At 41.4% G+C, this 15,496-nt stretch overlaps 1 long non-coding RNA gene across 2 annotated transcripts; it reads right to left on the reverse strand.

The window, feature by feature from the left end:
• Positions 1 to 6,454: 6,454 nt before the first annotated feature.
• Positions 6,455 to 10,988, reverse strand: LOC114057851. 2 transcript variants are annotated; one of them, XR_003571325.1, is made up of 3 exons: positions 10,623 to 10,988; positions 8,893 to 8,916; positions 6,455 to 6,665 (listed from the first exon to the last, which is right to left on the reverse strand). It is a non-coding gene; the product is annotated as an uncharacterized LOC114057851 (long non-coding RNA). The 2 variants fall into 2 exon arrangements; XR_003571324.1 differs by lacking the exon at positions 10,623 to 10,988 and adding an exon at positions 9,859 to 9,951.
• Between the last annotated feature and the right edge of the window lie 4,508 nt (positions 10,989 to 15,496).

The raw sequence follows: 15,496 nt of genomic DNA on the forward strand, positions 1-15,496 counted from the left end.
TTATTATGGGTCTACTGAGAGAGCTAAACTTGTGTTTGAGGTTGACATGACAATCAGATAAGCTTCTTATAACGTGGGGTTATTACTTTTTCCAGCTGGAAGTTGTATATCAAGTCTGAAATTGTAGGCTCCAAAAATCAGAAAAAAAATTCTTTCTGTGTTATAGTCAGGAGGAAAAAAAATAATGGATATGAATTCCTTAATTTTTTTTTTATAAATTATTATATTTATAAGGGGATGATCACTTGAAAGTTGGACTCTATGATCTTGGAGGACTTTTCCAACCTAAATGATTCTGGGATTACTTACTTTAAAAGCTGAGTTTAAGCTTAAGATCTGTTAGTCCTTAACATTAATCACTGTTTCTATCTGTAAACATCCACCATCCTCTGGGGCTCACGAAGGCACGTTCAGCTCCAAACCAAAAACACTGTCTCCAATATGGGCAATCCCTAAAAATAGAGTCATCATCTGGAAATCCATGTGTTTCCTTAAGCTCCTTGACATTCAAAAGGATCCTGACCAAAGGCAAAGCAAATTTTAGAAAATAACAGATGAGATTATAGGAAGAATTTACATCTGTTGTTGTACCTTGCAGGTCAAGTTTGTAAATCTCTGGTCATGTCCTGACCTGGTTTGATTCCTTCCAGCAACTCTTCTACCTTCAACATTATATTTTATCTCAATCTGTATCAACACTCAAAAATTCAAGACCAATAAAAACATCCTCAAGGATAAAAGGAGATTTAGTTCCACAATTTCTCCTCATTTTTCACTGCCTGCCAACTTTCCCAGCCTCAATTCACTCATTACTCCTCATTTCCATTTCCTTCAGAAGCAAATAATCCAGAATTCTTGGACATTTAAATAATTAATTGTGATTCATAAACATGTTTTCACACGTTCCACCCCCCTGCCACGGGCAGGGACACCTTCCATAGACCAGGTTGTTCCAAACCCTGTTTGACTTGGCCTTGAAGAGTTCCAAGGATGGGGTGCTCAAAATTTTCCTTGGATTTCTCACTATTTCCACAAAAATCCATGCAAAACCCATCACCCATCATGGTTTAGTGAGACAGACTTTAAAATCTTGGTGGTGTCTAAACTACTGACAACACAAGGGAAAAAAACCCCAACTTATTTCAGTGTAGGGATTTAAATTGTCAAAAGAGTTCTTTGTGTCTTCATAAAGGTAACATAAATCATGGCAAGAGCCATTATACACTCAAAACAACTCATTCTCCAGGTTGTCTTTTCCCAGGCTGCCTCCAGAACCTGTCTATGACTACAAGAAGAAAATCACAATATACAATCTGTTATGAAACCAAGTTGCATTTAAAACGACTGTAATTTGATATTCGCTTAAAAAAAAAAAAAAAAAAAAGAGGAAGTTAACAAGAAAACCATGCAAATGCTTTGCTTTTGTTTTGTTCCTGCTAAATATGCTGGAAGTGTCTGACAAATCCCAATAATGAGCTAAAACCTCCAGGTGTAATGCAAGGGAAGCTTGTTTGAGGCTGTGGGGAAGTGGCAGCATCTCAGAGCAGGGAAAACATGGAAGAACAGAGGTGGGAGCAGCAGTAAGGCTTTCACTGTCACCTGGAATTTGGGGCTGTGAGTCACTGTGTTTTCCTCTGAATCCAAGGGTATATAATGATTTTGTGTTGGGGAAAAAAAAAAATAACCAACACACACACAGAAAACCACAAACCAAAAAAAAAAAAAAAAAAAAAAAAAAAAAAAAAAAAAAAAAAAAAAAAAAAAAAAAAAAAAAAAAAAAAAAAAAAAAAAAAAAAAAAAAAAAAAAAAAAAAAAAAAAAAAAAAAAAAAAAAAAAAAAACCCCCAACAAAAAAAAAAAAAAAAAAAAAAAAAAATTAATCAGGAATGGTATAAGTCTCACGACTTATGAAGTTTGTGCCCTGTCAGTCTCTCCAAGGGAATCAGATCAGAGAGTTACAGAATGGCCTGGGTTGGAAGGGACCTTAAAACGCATCTCATTCCACCCCCTGCCATGGGCAGAGACACCTTCTACCAGCCTAGGTGGTTCCAAGCCCCATCCAATCTGGCCTTGGACACTTCCCAGGATGGGGCAGCAACAGCTTCTCTGGGCAACCTGTGCCAGGGCCTCACCACCCTCCCAGCCAAGAATTCCTCCCCAATCTGCCATCTATCCCTGCCCTCTGGTAGTGGGAAATCATCCCCCTTGTCCTGTCACTATCCTCCCTACTACCTAATTGCAGGTGTCCCTACCCATGGCAGGGAGTTGGAACTGGATAATCCTTGATGTCCTTCCCAACCCAAACCAGTCCATGATTCTCTGATCTCAGCCTTCATACCTTGAGCCCTTCCAATCTCAGACTTTCAATTTTTCATCCTTTTGCTGCATGGTACATTATGGAGAGAGCTCTTCCATCACCACTTCAGATACTTGTAGCCATGGGAGGCAGGAGCTTTGAGCCTTAACCCTCCAGGAAGCAGCTCCAGCCTTCCCCATGCTCCCTGCCCAGGCACACACAGTTTTTAGCCAAGTCCCTGTTCATGAGACATTTCAGGACAAACTTTTCATGGTCAATAGTTTTGTCTGTTCTGGGCTCCCTGGGCTGCTGTAGGCTGCCAAATCCCATGGCAGATGTTCCTAGCAGCTGTGGGATCATCAGACTCTTGTCTGGTGTGAGGCTGATAACCCACCATGGACCCCACATCTTTCCATGAGTGGTGCTCTCACCATCAGGAACTTGCAGAATAGCAGCACATGAGCAGATATTTTTACATGTTATCATAGAATATCCTGAGCTGGAAGGGACCCATCAGAATCACTGTATAATATCTTCAAATATAATTTAAACTTAAAAAAAAAAATAGTGCCAACTGAGAGCAAACCCAAATTTCAAAGCCTTGAAGATTTCCGTGACACAGCCCCTTTGGGTCTCCTGCCTTCCTGGGTGCAGAGCGAGAGCAACCCAGTGTAGGTCCAGGATTGATCCAGCAAGGAGCTGGACTCCATGATCCATGTGAGTCCCTTCCATCTCTGAATGTTTTATGAGTAGTGCTGCCTTGAACAGCCAACTTCACACACCGCTCATGGCTGTTGACTCTCCAGTTCCACCTAAGTGCATTTTTGTGGCATTTAGGTGTCCAAGGTACCTTTCCTTGGCTCTTCCCTTTCCCTCACCAGAAAAATCATCTTTTCTCTCAGTCTGCATGAGGACAAAGGAAACAACAAAGTTAAAATGAAACTCTCAGAATTATAAAGTATCCAGAGTTGGAAGGGACCCCCAAGGATCATCAAAGGATCCTGGCCCTGCACAGGACAACCCCAAGAGTCCCACCATGTTCCTGAGAGCACTGTCCAAACTCAACAGAGTCTTTTCCATGGTGAGTTAATATAATATTTGGAAGACAAAATCTCAATCCTACTCAATTTCAGGAGTCTTTGTCTCCCTTGTAGCAAGTCCAGGCCTTGGAAATTATGTGAAATTCCCAATTCCTGTTTCCAGCCTCACTCTAAACCCTCAAAACAACTGCTACTCTCCATTTCCAGTTCTTCGCCCAGGGCTCCTAAAACATCATACGGGGAATTCAGGAGCCCCATTTGAAACAAATTGTTTTAATTAAAATAGTAATTTCCAGCCCCAAGAGATGTAAACTATTAAAGAGCTGCCAGGAGGGAGATCCACTAATGGAGAGCAGTGAGCAATTACAGCCAATCTGCTGCAGGTTTGCTGGGAAAAACAGGCTGGAATACCAGAGCAGCCCTTGCCAAGGGGTTATTTATCACCACAGACAGCGTTAACCAGGCACAGGTTTCTCCTCCCATAAAGGCTCAGCAAGGGCACTTCATTTTCTCCCGTGTCATCGAGTCATTGTGATATAAGAGGAGAGATCAGCGACGGGAAATGGAGGGAACAAATCTCCTCTCCATTAAAAGGCTCTTCAGCCCCTGAAACTCTGTGTGCAGAGAACAAGGGGAGGGCTGATGAAAATGTTTTCCCTTGTGAAAGTGAGCTCTCTGTCTCAGACAACTTCTTTTCTCCCTCCCGCCACCACACACAGCATATTTCAGGAATATTTGTTTGGGGTGTTCCACAATTCAGGAATACTTAGAAACACCAACCAATTTCATGGGGTTTTTTTTCCCAGGAAAGTGGATGGTATCCAACCCAAAGTTAAATTCTTGGGGGTTTCCCTGGAAAGGAAAATGTAAGCCAAAGGATGAAAGGGAGAGGTGTTTTTTTTACTATTTAATGTTATAGGTTTTTCCCAAAACTAGAGATGGAAGGAAAACCACAAGAACAACCAACAGCAACCAAGAAACACCAACAACCACCAAAACCCAAGAACCAGCAATAATTACAATTTAAACAATTCATCCAAGAGCCACCTACTTTTTTCCAAAATTAACTCACTGGTTTTATTTCCTATTCTGGACTATGCACAAATTCACTGCAAGGACAAACCTTGGAAAACAAAAACGACTTGTTGCTCCAAAGGTTCACATTTCTAATCAACACTTCTTTCATCTTTCAGGGATGAATCTAGGTCATAAATGTAGCCTGAAGGAGTTTTACTTCTATTCCAACCTATAGAACGTTTCCCATTACAAGAAATGTTGGTTTGGGTTTAGAGTTTCAGGTATCACAGAGCCAATGCCTAAAGTGAATATGCTTAGCTGGAAATCAACAAGAGATTGACAGCTAAAAATAAATATTTTTTAATTTTCATTCTGATCTGGAAATTTATTTCCAGAAATATAAAATCATATAATCTCAGACTGGTTTGAGTGGGAAGGGACCTCCAACTCCACCCAGTCCCACCCCCTGCCATGACCAGGGACACCTTCCACTTGCCCAGGTTGCTCCAAGTCCTGTCCAACCTGGCCTTGGACACTTCCCAGGATGGGGCAGCCACAGCTTTTCTGGGCAATCTGTGCCAGGGCCTCACCACCCTCATAGGGAAGAATTTCTTCCCAATATCCCATCTAAATCCACCCTTTTTTAATTTGAAGCCATATTTCAGCATTTCACAGGCTTACCATATTCAACTCATTAGAAGAAAAGCATCCTCCTCTGGAGGCCGAGATATCAAGTTTTCACTTTTATGTGTCATCATCTCTTCTGATACAACACAGAATTACCTATTTTAGGAAAAAAAAAATAAATTGGCAGTAATTTTTGCTATGTAGATTGTTATTGTGGAGAACAACTCAGTTTTAGAGTGAAAAGGAAAACATAGGAGCAAACTTCCTGGGGGGGGAATAGGAAAAAAAAAAGTTTAAAACTTTTTCAAACTAAAATTTCCATCTATTTTCAGTAAATAATATCCAGTTTTCCCTTGGGTTTCTGTTCAAAAACCAAAGAACATCTGCCTCTGCCACCCACAGCCCCAGCAGAGACACAATTCCTCCAAGGAATTCATGTCAGCGCCGTGACCTGCTGGAGACACAGGGGGATGAAAAGTGGGATTCTTTTATATAATTTCCTTCTTGCTTGATTCAAACCTCATTAAATCAAGAGCAATATTAACCATCCATTTCAGAGGGTGTTGTGTGAGGTCCTTTTTTCAGCAATGAGGCTGGAATTGTTTATTAATCCCATTATTTATTAATCCCACTGTCACCTGATTCTTCAGGTGATGAACACCAGTCAACACCATATTTCACTCGTGGCTACACTGTAATAATTAAATAATATTAAGGAGAATTACCAGGGATGGAATTACCAGCAAATCAAGACTCTTAAATTCCACTGAAAGATGTTTAAGCAGACATTCCACAAGGGCAAACAGATAAATTAAGGTTCCCCTCAGCAATCTCTGTGACAACGGGAGAATACTAAACAGGGAGCATGAGGGACGTGTTGTAGCAAAATGTTTTGCCTTATTTTTAATTTAAATGTAGTTATAGAGATGAAGAGCCTGGAGGCATTAACCATTGCCAATCAAAGCTTACGTGATTAAGTCTTCTAAGTGTAGTGAAATCACCACTGCCCAAGACTGCTCAAGTCATCAGAGGATGAATTTTTTCAGTACAAAGTCTTTTTTTTCTTGCCTTTTTTTTTTTTTTTAAAGTATTTTCAAAAAACACGGTTTTCTCTTTGGCAAAGGAACCCTTTGAAGAGGCCCAAATAGCCTTTGAAGTGAAAATAGGGAAGTCATTTCATATTCAGACATCAATTTTACCTCCCCCTTCCTAAAAACGAAGGCGTCCAACTCAGTGAAAAATTTATCTAATGAAATAGGCAGACTGGGCTCGTGACATCAGAAGCTTTCAAGGCAACAAAATGGCGCTAAAATGGAAGTGGAGAGGTCTTTGGGTGTAAATCAAAGACATTGACTCCAAAGACTGGTTAATTATTTCGAATTAAGAGCTACAAAGTGTAAGTCAAAATGCTGCAATGTATAAAGTGCATTAGTGGGCTGGTAAGTACGCTGTTGTTTTGAGCTGTTGGCCCAAAAGATTTATTAAACCTCAGTTTAAATGTTCCTTTTCCAAGTCACAAAGGCCATTAGGAACTCCTGGAAGCGGTAGATACCACACAGTCCATTAGCAGCTGGATCTTAGCACTCTTCTCTTCCCTCTTCCATCCTCAGAAATGTTTTTCTCTCCTTTAATATTTCCTCAGAGCCTACTGTGTCAGGGGCTTTCCCATGTACGTCTTTCCTCAGCCTCAGAAGGAATGAGAGTGGCTGATGTTACTCAGAAACCAGAAGTTTTTAAGATAGTTCTCAGTGGAATGATGAAAAATCCCCACAGGTTCCAGAAAGCAATTGGTAAATACAGGCTTCTACTTCCATAAAATGCAATTTATTAAATACAAATGTGTACCAATGGGAAGTGTTTTACTGCTGTGAATTCCAGGCTGCTCGAAGCACACTCTGAAGTCAATAACCCAGCAGTAAAAGCAGCAGCACAAAAATACGTCTCCTCCTATTCCACAAGCCACATTTTCTTCTACACAAGATTCCCACCAAAAAAAAACCAGCTTCAAATTTTTAACTGAGCTTTCTAGTTGAAGAACTTGTGACCTGGTTTTTTATTTTTAATATTTTCTTTTAATAATTCCTCTCTAGTTTAATCCCTTTTCATGTATATTGGGTGTTTAGGAAGAGGGGAATAGTCTTCTTGAATAAAAAGGGCAAATAAATCATGGAAGATGAAAGCTCATAAATCTGTATTTATATTGGATGTAAAAGTAAACTCACCAAAGGTGATTTACTGACTCTAATAATGAATGTGACTATTAAGCCCTTAGATTTTATTAGTGTGGTGAAAGAACTTATTTTATGTTCAAATATTTAAATACTCATTGAAAGCAAATGTAAAAATATTGCAAATATTAAGCACTCAATTACCTTGAGTTATGTAAAAATTCATTGAAAAATAATTTTCTGCCTGCAAAATAATATATTGCAAAAATCTGAAGTTCCTGATTTCCAGGAATCCAGTGAATTTGATGGATTTATTTGGAGACTAAATAAGGAAATATTTGCATTTCTCACAGGAGTGGGCAGGAAGAGGTTGGCATTTGCAGTGCTGACCACAGGGCATCTCTGGAGATTCCTAAGGAATCATGGAATCATTAAGGCTGGAAAAGACCTGATCAAGTCCAACCAGCACTGCCAAGGCCACCACTAACCCACGTCCCCAAATGTCACATCCACAGGGCTTCTAAACCCCTCCAAGGGTAGGGACTCCACCCCTGACCTGGGCAGCTGTGCCAGGGCTTAACCACTCTTCCAGTGGGAAAATTCTTCCTAAGATCCAACATGAACCTCCCCAGGAGCAACTTGACCAAAGCCTTCCTAAAATGAGTAGAAACTGAGACTTGCTGGTGCTTTGGGGTAATGCTGGGGAGAGGAAAGGTGAAGAGTTCTAACCTCACTCAGTAATCATGGGTTTGGCTCTTTCCTGATGGATGCCAAGATGAGAAGGACATGGAACTGTTGGAGCAAGTCCAGAGGAGGCCATAGAGTTGATAAGAGGACTGGAGCACCTGCCCTATGGAGACAGGCTGAGAAAGCTGGGAATGTTCAGCCTGGAGAAGAGAAGGTTGAATGGAAACCTCACAGCTCCTTCCAGTGCCTGAAGGGGCTACAGGGAAGCAGGAGAGGGATGTTCATCAGGAACTGCAGTGATGGGCCAAGGGTACTGGTACAAACTGCAAGAGGGAACAATTGGGCTGGATATTGGGAAGGAATTCTTGGTTGTGTGGGTGGTGGGGCCCTGGCACAGTTGCCCAGAGAAGCTGTGGCTGCCCCATCCCTGGAAATGTCCAAAGCCAGGTTGGATGGGGCTCGGAGCAACTTGGGATAGTGGAAGGTGTCCCTGCACATGGCAGGGGGTGGGGCTGGATGGACTTAAAGGTCCCTTCCAACCCAAACCATTCCATGATAGTGGAAGATGAAGATGAACCATAGACACCATGAGCTGCTCCAAGGAGGGCATTAAAATTAAAATGAATAAAAACATCCCTAAATGTTCCTGCAGCCACAAGATGTAAGCTCAGAAAGGACACTAAAAAATAAAACAGAGAACCCTACAAATCTCCTCATTTCACATCTCCCATGATCAGACCACACAACTAACAAGACACAAAAAACCTTTTCTTCCTCTGACTGATTTTGAGCCATTTGAGTTTAGCTCAGTCCAAAAATAACATTAATGACAATAAAACTTCAGCTCTTCACTCTCAGCACAGGAAGATGGGAGAGAATTCATGTTGGGTTTATGTTATTTGAGTTGATCACTCTCTGCCTACTTACCTTAAACAGCCAGCTGTGCTGCTGCTTTATTTTTCAGAGGTTCAATAAAGAAAATGCTGCAATTTTGTAAATTATAGTCCTGCAATCGATATCTCTATTTTCAATGTGCTTAAATCAAATCAAATACTTACCTGAACAGCACAGCAGGCAAAAACCTGAAGGGACAAAATTCAGAGGGAAACATTAGCTATGATTTAACTTGATTGTAAAATGCACTTCCCAAAAGATGATACAAGGGTACAACAGGATTTTTGCAGCCCTCCCCGAGAAGTTATTATTGAAATCAATCAATTCACCAACCAAGAGAGGAGATTTCCATACCCAGAACACCTGAGAGCTCCCATCATTTCCCCATATTTAGGGATATCACAGAATGGTTTGGGTTGGGAGGAATTTTAAACACCACCCAGTCCCACCTCCTGCCATGGGCAAGGACACCTCCCACTAGACCAAATTGCTCCAAACCCCATCCAGCCTGGCCTTGAACACTTCCAATAACATTAAGCTTTCAGATATGACTTCAGAAGCCCAAAAGTAACTTCCACCAAATTTCACAATGAGTGGGGGGTGCAACAGGCTCCTCCCCAACCTGTTACTCTACTTAAAATGCTGCTTGGTCACAGACTGGTAGCTTGGAATACCTGAAATAAACCTTAGATTTTATGTTCACCTTCCCATGAAGTGACGTGAGAAACTTAACTCAGATTAATGCCTGTTTATACACTTTAATTGTATATTAAAGTGTGTTTTGTGGCTACATCAGAAACATCAGTGGCATATTAACTTAGATTAGCTTTAACAAAAAAGAAAACCAAAAAACAACATTGGCACATTGGCAATTATTCTGCAATTATACGCAAATTACTTTCCCCACTAATTGCTCTGACAGGTGACTAATAGCTCCTCTAAATAGGGGGTGAGGTTTTACCCAGGGGTTTTCTCAATTATTTTGCTTGACCACCTTTCCTTCCAGCACTGAAATATAAAACAGAAATGCCCAGTTTATGCTCTGCTGTGTTTTTTTTTTTCCAACCCAAATCATTGTGCTCCTTCCCCAACTACTGTGCCTGTGCATCCTCCAGCTCAGGGACCCTCACCAGAGAACAGTTTCTGCATCTGGCAGAGCTCCTGAGTCTCTAAAAGCTTTTCCAGATTTGCTCCTGAAGCATCTGTGGTCAAACTTCTGCAGGTTTTTAAGCAAATGGGGGCTGAGGAGGGAACCTCCATGTGCCTTGGTGATCTCAGGGTTCTTTTCCAGCCTTAATGATTCCATGACTACAATGCCCCACAGCCCTCACAGGGACAGTATGAGCAGAGCAAACCCTTGATTAAACCTCCACACCTACTCCAGGTGCAAATGATCTCAGTCCAAGTACAGATGAATAAATATCCCTTTGTGTTTGGGTCATAAATCTCCTTTAAATTGAAGACTCTCTGTCCTGTGCCACGAGGAAAAGGAACAGTCTGGCATCTGTGAGGGGTCCTGGACACTGACTGGTGAGTGCTGAAGACAACTGGCTGTAGAAATGGTGACACCAGTGGAAAATGCAGCTCATTCAGCTGACAAATGTATATTAAATAAAATCTTGCCCTACTGACAGGTTTTCCAAAGGTGGGTCTAGGATGGGACAAACTCATTTCATAGAGCTCATGGATCATAGAGCTATTAAGGTTGGAAAAGACCTCCAAGATCGAGTCCAGCCTCTGACTGATCCTCACCTTGTCACCCAGCCCAGAGCACTGAGTTCAGGATATGTTACAACTCTGTGATTCTCTGCTGTCCATCCCAGAGCCCCCTCCCCTGGGTACTTCCCTACAACCCCCTACAAACAGGAATTTGATGTACACACTGTAATACAACCCCATATGTTCCACACAGTCTCACTGTGAAAACGCTTCCCAGGCTTGTTTGCAAACACTCAAATGCTGCAAAACAAACGCCATCTCCTGCATGCAAATGAGAGCATTGCCTGGGAGATGGTGACCTTTGTTTTCCACACAGACCCCCCAGCTGGTGCCAGGATTATCTATACATCCCAAGGTGTGTTTCATCTGAAATGCAAAGCATTCCTTTACTGCATCTCTGCTTGGCTGGGAATCAAAGGAGTTTGTTTCCCCGTCCCTGAGAGCTCTTTGCTTGACTTTCACATCTTTAGAGGTGATTTACAACTTCTTCATTCGTAGCACGAAGAGAGAGAAACAGGAATTCTGTGCTGCGGATGGCGGTCACTGTCCTCAACTGTTGTTTCATCATGGAACCATGAAATGGTTTGGGTCAGAAGGGACCTCAAAGCCCATCCAGTCCCACCCCCTGCCAAGGGCAGAGACATTTTCCACTATCCTAGGTTGCTCCAAGCCCTGTCCCACCTGGCCTTGGACACTTCCAGGGATGAGGCAGCCACAGCTTCTCTGGGCAACCTGTGCCAGGGCCTCACCACCCTCACAGTCAAGAATTCCTTCCCAATATCCCATTTAACTGTGCCCTCTGGAAGTGGGAAGCTATTCCCCCTTATCCAATCACTCCAGGCCTCTATAAATAGTCTCTCTCCATCTTTTCTGTCGCCTCCTTCAAGTACTGGAAGGCCACAATCAGGTCACCCCAAAGCTTCTCTTCTCCAGGCTGAACAATCCCAATTCTTTCAGTCTTTCCTCATGGCAGAGGAACTCCATCCCTCTGATCAGCTTAATATGTGGGAAGCAAAATAAATCCAAAGCATTAATGAGGAAATCAAAGGATTTGAAAGAATCAGCTGCAGGACATTCAAATTTCACTTGAAGAGCAGCAGAACTGTAGGAACATCACAGAGTAAATAGCACGGTGAAGGATCATTATAGGAGAGTTAATTTAATGCTACATTACAGTACGTTTAATTTGACTACTGTAAATCTCCTTCTGTGCCCCCTTTTAGCTATTTAACAAAAAACAAGCAACAAGTTGTGTATTGCTCTATGTGTTCCTACAGCTCCTGAAAAGCCAAGTGCCACTGCAGTGTTTCATTCAAACATGACAAAAATACAGTTTCTGCACCATAGCTGCAATGATCCTTTCCAGTGCTATTGCAGCCACTGAAAACTCAGTATTTCTGCTTCTTATGACAAAGAAATCTTATCATATTCATGTTCTAGCAAAAAAAAAAAAATCTCTTCTTAAACACTTTCAACTCCATGAATCCAGCCTTGTTCAGACATGATTGACACTTTCAGTGATTGAGGCCACGCAAATAATAGATGTAAATAGGAGCTTAATTCCAGGGAAAAGTTGTCTAGAAACAGTTTTGATAAATCTAAAGTTTTCTAGAACGCTATCCAAGTGGCCTTGAGCTGATACCTCATAAGAACAGAAAACACAAACGGTGTTATTTTGCCTGGGTACCTTCTTATTTTTAAATGTTAATGGTATCACTTTTTCTAAGCCCATTTTCTGAACCATTTGTAGTTTTTGCACTGTGCAATGGTTACAATTCCCCCAATTTAAATCTGAACTGCATGAAAAAAACACTGCCTTTCGTTGTGAAGCCTTAATTCTACCAGATTGTTAAATTACCCCATTTTATGCACAAAATATCCATCATGTTCCATGTCAAATCAAGCATTACCACAGCACATTATGCTTCTGTACACAACAGCAGAAGTGTTTATCCTGAGCAGCAACCAATCCATTACCTGATTTTTTTCCCCCTGTACAGTTTGTCAAGTCTCTCAAATTAAGTTTTACATAAAATGCGCAATTTTTGCACAGCAGACCAAACAACTTGGCTGAAACATGGGTTTAATTAGAGCACTGCAGCATCTCCTCTGGGTGTGTGCAGGGTTCTTTTAATGAAAAACAAACCATAGGAGAGACTGGACACCTGATCCAAGGGCTTGCAGCGACCAGAGGTAATGGAAAGTGTCACTGCCCGTGGCAGGGGGGTGAATGATCTTTAAGGTCCCTTTCAACCCTTTGGAGATCTTCAGCTCAGACTGGAATAAACCTTTCTGGAAGCTTATCCATCTGCATTTGAAGCAGTTTATATACATGTAAACTATCCACAAATTCACATCCAAATGTGTAACTAATTTCACCCAAGACAAAAATATTTCTTTTAAATATCGGAGTTTTCACACAAATATGCTTTAAATATCCAAAATTAAATTGACTGTCAGTTGAATGACATGTGCCTGAGATACAAGAAAATTGTTATCCTCAGTAAAAAGATGAAAAGGATTTAAGTTTTGGTGAAAAGTCCTTCAGCAAAGGAATGGCAGGTCCAGAACAGAAAAACAGAATGACCAATTCTTCACCTCCCATCTCTGAAGACGGCAAAGGGTCTGGACAGTTCTCAAGTCTTAGAAAACAACCATTTAAAAGATTTATTTGAGCAGTGCTCCATAATTCCAAACTGGAGAGTGTTAAGGGGAAGGCTACAAAATCATATTAAGGGATTAGAGAGAAGGACCACAGAGCAAGATCTGCAGAGGTCGAAGCACTTAGTTTATCAAAGAGAGAGTGAAAGGGGCACTTTGATCACAGTTGGAGGAGCCAAAAAGGATACAAAGAAAACCTGCTGGAGCAAGCACTTCATCTAGGGAAGAACAGATATCAATTTCCAGAGGTTACAAGGGTAAAAGTGCCAGAATCACAAAGGAAAAAAGCAGCTCTTGAAGTAAAGGTGTGAATAATTAATGACTAAAGAAAATTACCAAAGGCTCTCATGGCTGCTCCACTGCCAGAGGTCTTTAACACAGGGCTGAGTGTTTCTCTGTGAGAAATGTTCCAGTTCAACCAGAGTTATTTGGCTTGAATTAAGTCAGACAAACCCACAGACTTCAGTGAACTGTTCACCCTACGAGGTCCCAGCTTTGATGGACCTTAACAGAGAAGAGAACCCAAATTTATGTTAATTTTTTCTCATATACTATTAGAAAGTACAAAGAAACACTCCAGGTAGAGAATGTTTCCACAAAAAAAGGAAAATGTTATGGCTAATGGTGCAAAGTGGCAACCACAGGAATCATATTCCTCCTTTTTGAACAAATTCAGGGAGAAGCACCTGGTGACAAATATTCTACCCCTCAAAATCCAAATCTGCTCTTTGCAGGTCAGAGACCAGAACTCATCCAACCTAAGTAACAAAGATAATTACCATGTTCAGAAACACACAGGTAGTCAAATTCTGCTCCTCTTCCACCACCTGCCTCCTTGTTTTCTCCACCTCCCCAAAGCACCTCTGCAGCAGAAACTTCCTTGCTGGGGTCTCCCTCACTTTGCTGAGCCTTTCTCCCAGTGGTGGCTACACAATTGGCCACCCCCAGCTCCATCCAGCCCAAATTGTACTGCCCTTAATTGATTCATTAAGGCAATCACTGCTGTCAGCTCGTGTGCTCAGTACGAACAACAGCACATTATTCAAAAGGTTTGGGTTTTTTTTTTTCCTTTCTGAGCAAATATATTAATCAAGAGTTGTTGACTATTTTGGGTTCTCATTATCTGCATGGCATTTCCAAAATAAAAAGCAGGAACAAGCAACTTGCCATCAGTCAGTGACTTCTAAAATTTGTCAGTTAAACAACCAGTAGTGCTCCTGATTTATGGGAGAAAGGTTTTGGCCAAAAAGATGTTTCACCCATGGGCAAATCTGTTTGATGTCCAACAACTTGTCAGTTTTCTAAACCTCTGCCAAAGGCTATTATTGATGGTAGAAGGCAAAGCCAGCACAGAGAAGCCAACATTTTTGACATTTCACACCAGAAAAATCACACCAGCCACGAAAAATTTGCTATGTAAGAGTGAAAAACGCACAGATATTAATTTGACCTAAATTTAAAGCAGCTTGTGCCCAAAAAAAGGATTTCATACACCACATCTTGCCAGGTAGGTACAAAATTAGCACATAAATTCATCATCTAGAATCATATGGACTTCTGTGACTCTTCACAGATCTGAAATCAATATATATTAAAAGATATAAATGTTTTTATGCTATACCTTGAATTTGGTATCCTCTACCTCCGTTGAGTCCTGGACCCCACAGAGCACAGCAGTGAAATGGTGCCACAGCACTTTAAACCAGAACAGCTGTGAATAATCCCCATTATATGAGCTCTGTACTCCTGGCAGCTGATGAACCACCAGCCAGGTCTCCAGTTGTGTGTCAGACTCCTCATTTAAACCCCCACAAGAGATTCAGCTGCTCCCAGAAAGGTCTGAAGTGACATCCTTAAAATTAACAAATTCAAATAGTTGTGTGAGTGACTGTTCCCCCTCAAGAGGAAACATTCATTCTTTGCAGAATTAAGTCAATGCATTATTTATTTCTTCCTGTGGTTTTATTTGTGCTTTCTCCAAGTGGGATTCAGGGCAGAGAATGCTCCTGAAAGCTCACCAAGACACTGTAATTTGTTGCAGGTGTTCATTGTTTTACTCAGCTCCTTTTACATCACCGTTTGATTAGTCATGACAAGTTACCTCAGTGCAAAAGGTGACAGCCTTTGGTTCCTCAGGAGGCACTGAAATACAAAATTTCAATTAATCTTGTCCTTGCAGGTGGCAGAACCAGCTGCAGAGGAAGCAGAGAGTGTTGTATCACCTCAGGTAGATCCATGTGCAGGTCCTTGGGGCTCTCCTGGATATGTCAATGAATAAGATAGTGGCAATGCCAGAGTCTCAGGCCATTCCATGCTTGGATGTCCCATGAGGGCTGTTCCTGCTGATTAGAAGAGCTCTACCCATGATAACAGGACAGAGAGGGCTTG

The sequence above is a fragment of the Empidonax traillii genome, unplaced genomic scaffold (genome assembly GCF_003031625.1).
Source record: "Empidonax traillii isolate 1590-97213 ecotype Southwest subspecies unplaced genomic scaffold, ASM303162v1 scaffold150:size1405651, whole genome shotgun sequence".
Taxonomy (NCBI): Eukaryota; Metazoa; Chordata; class Aves; order Passeriformes; family Tyrannidae; genus Empidonax; species Empidonax traillii.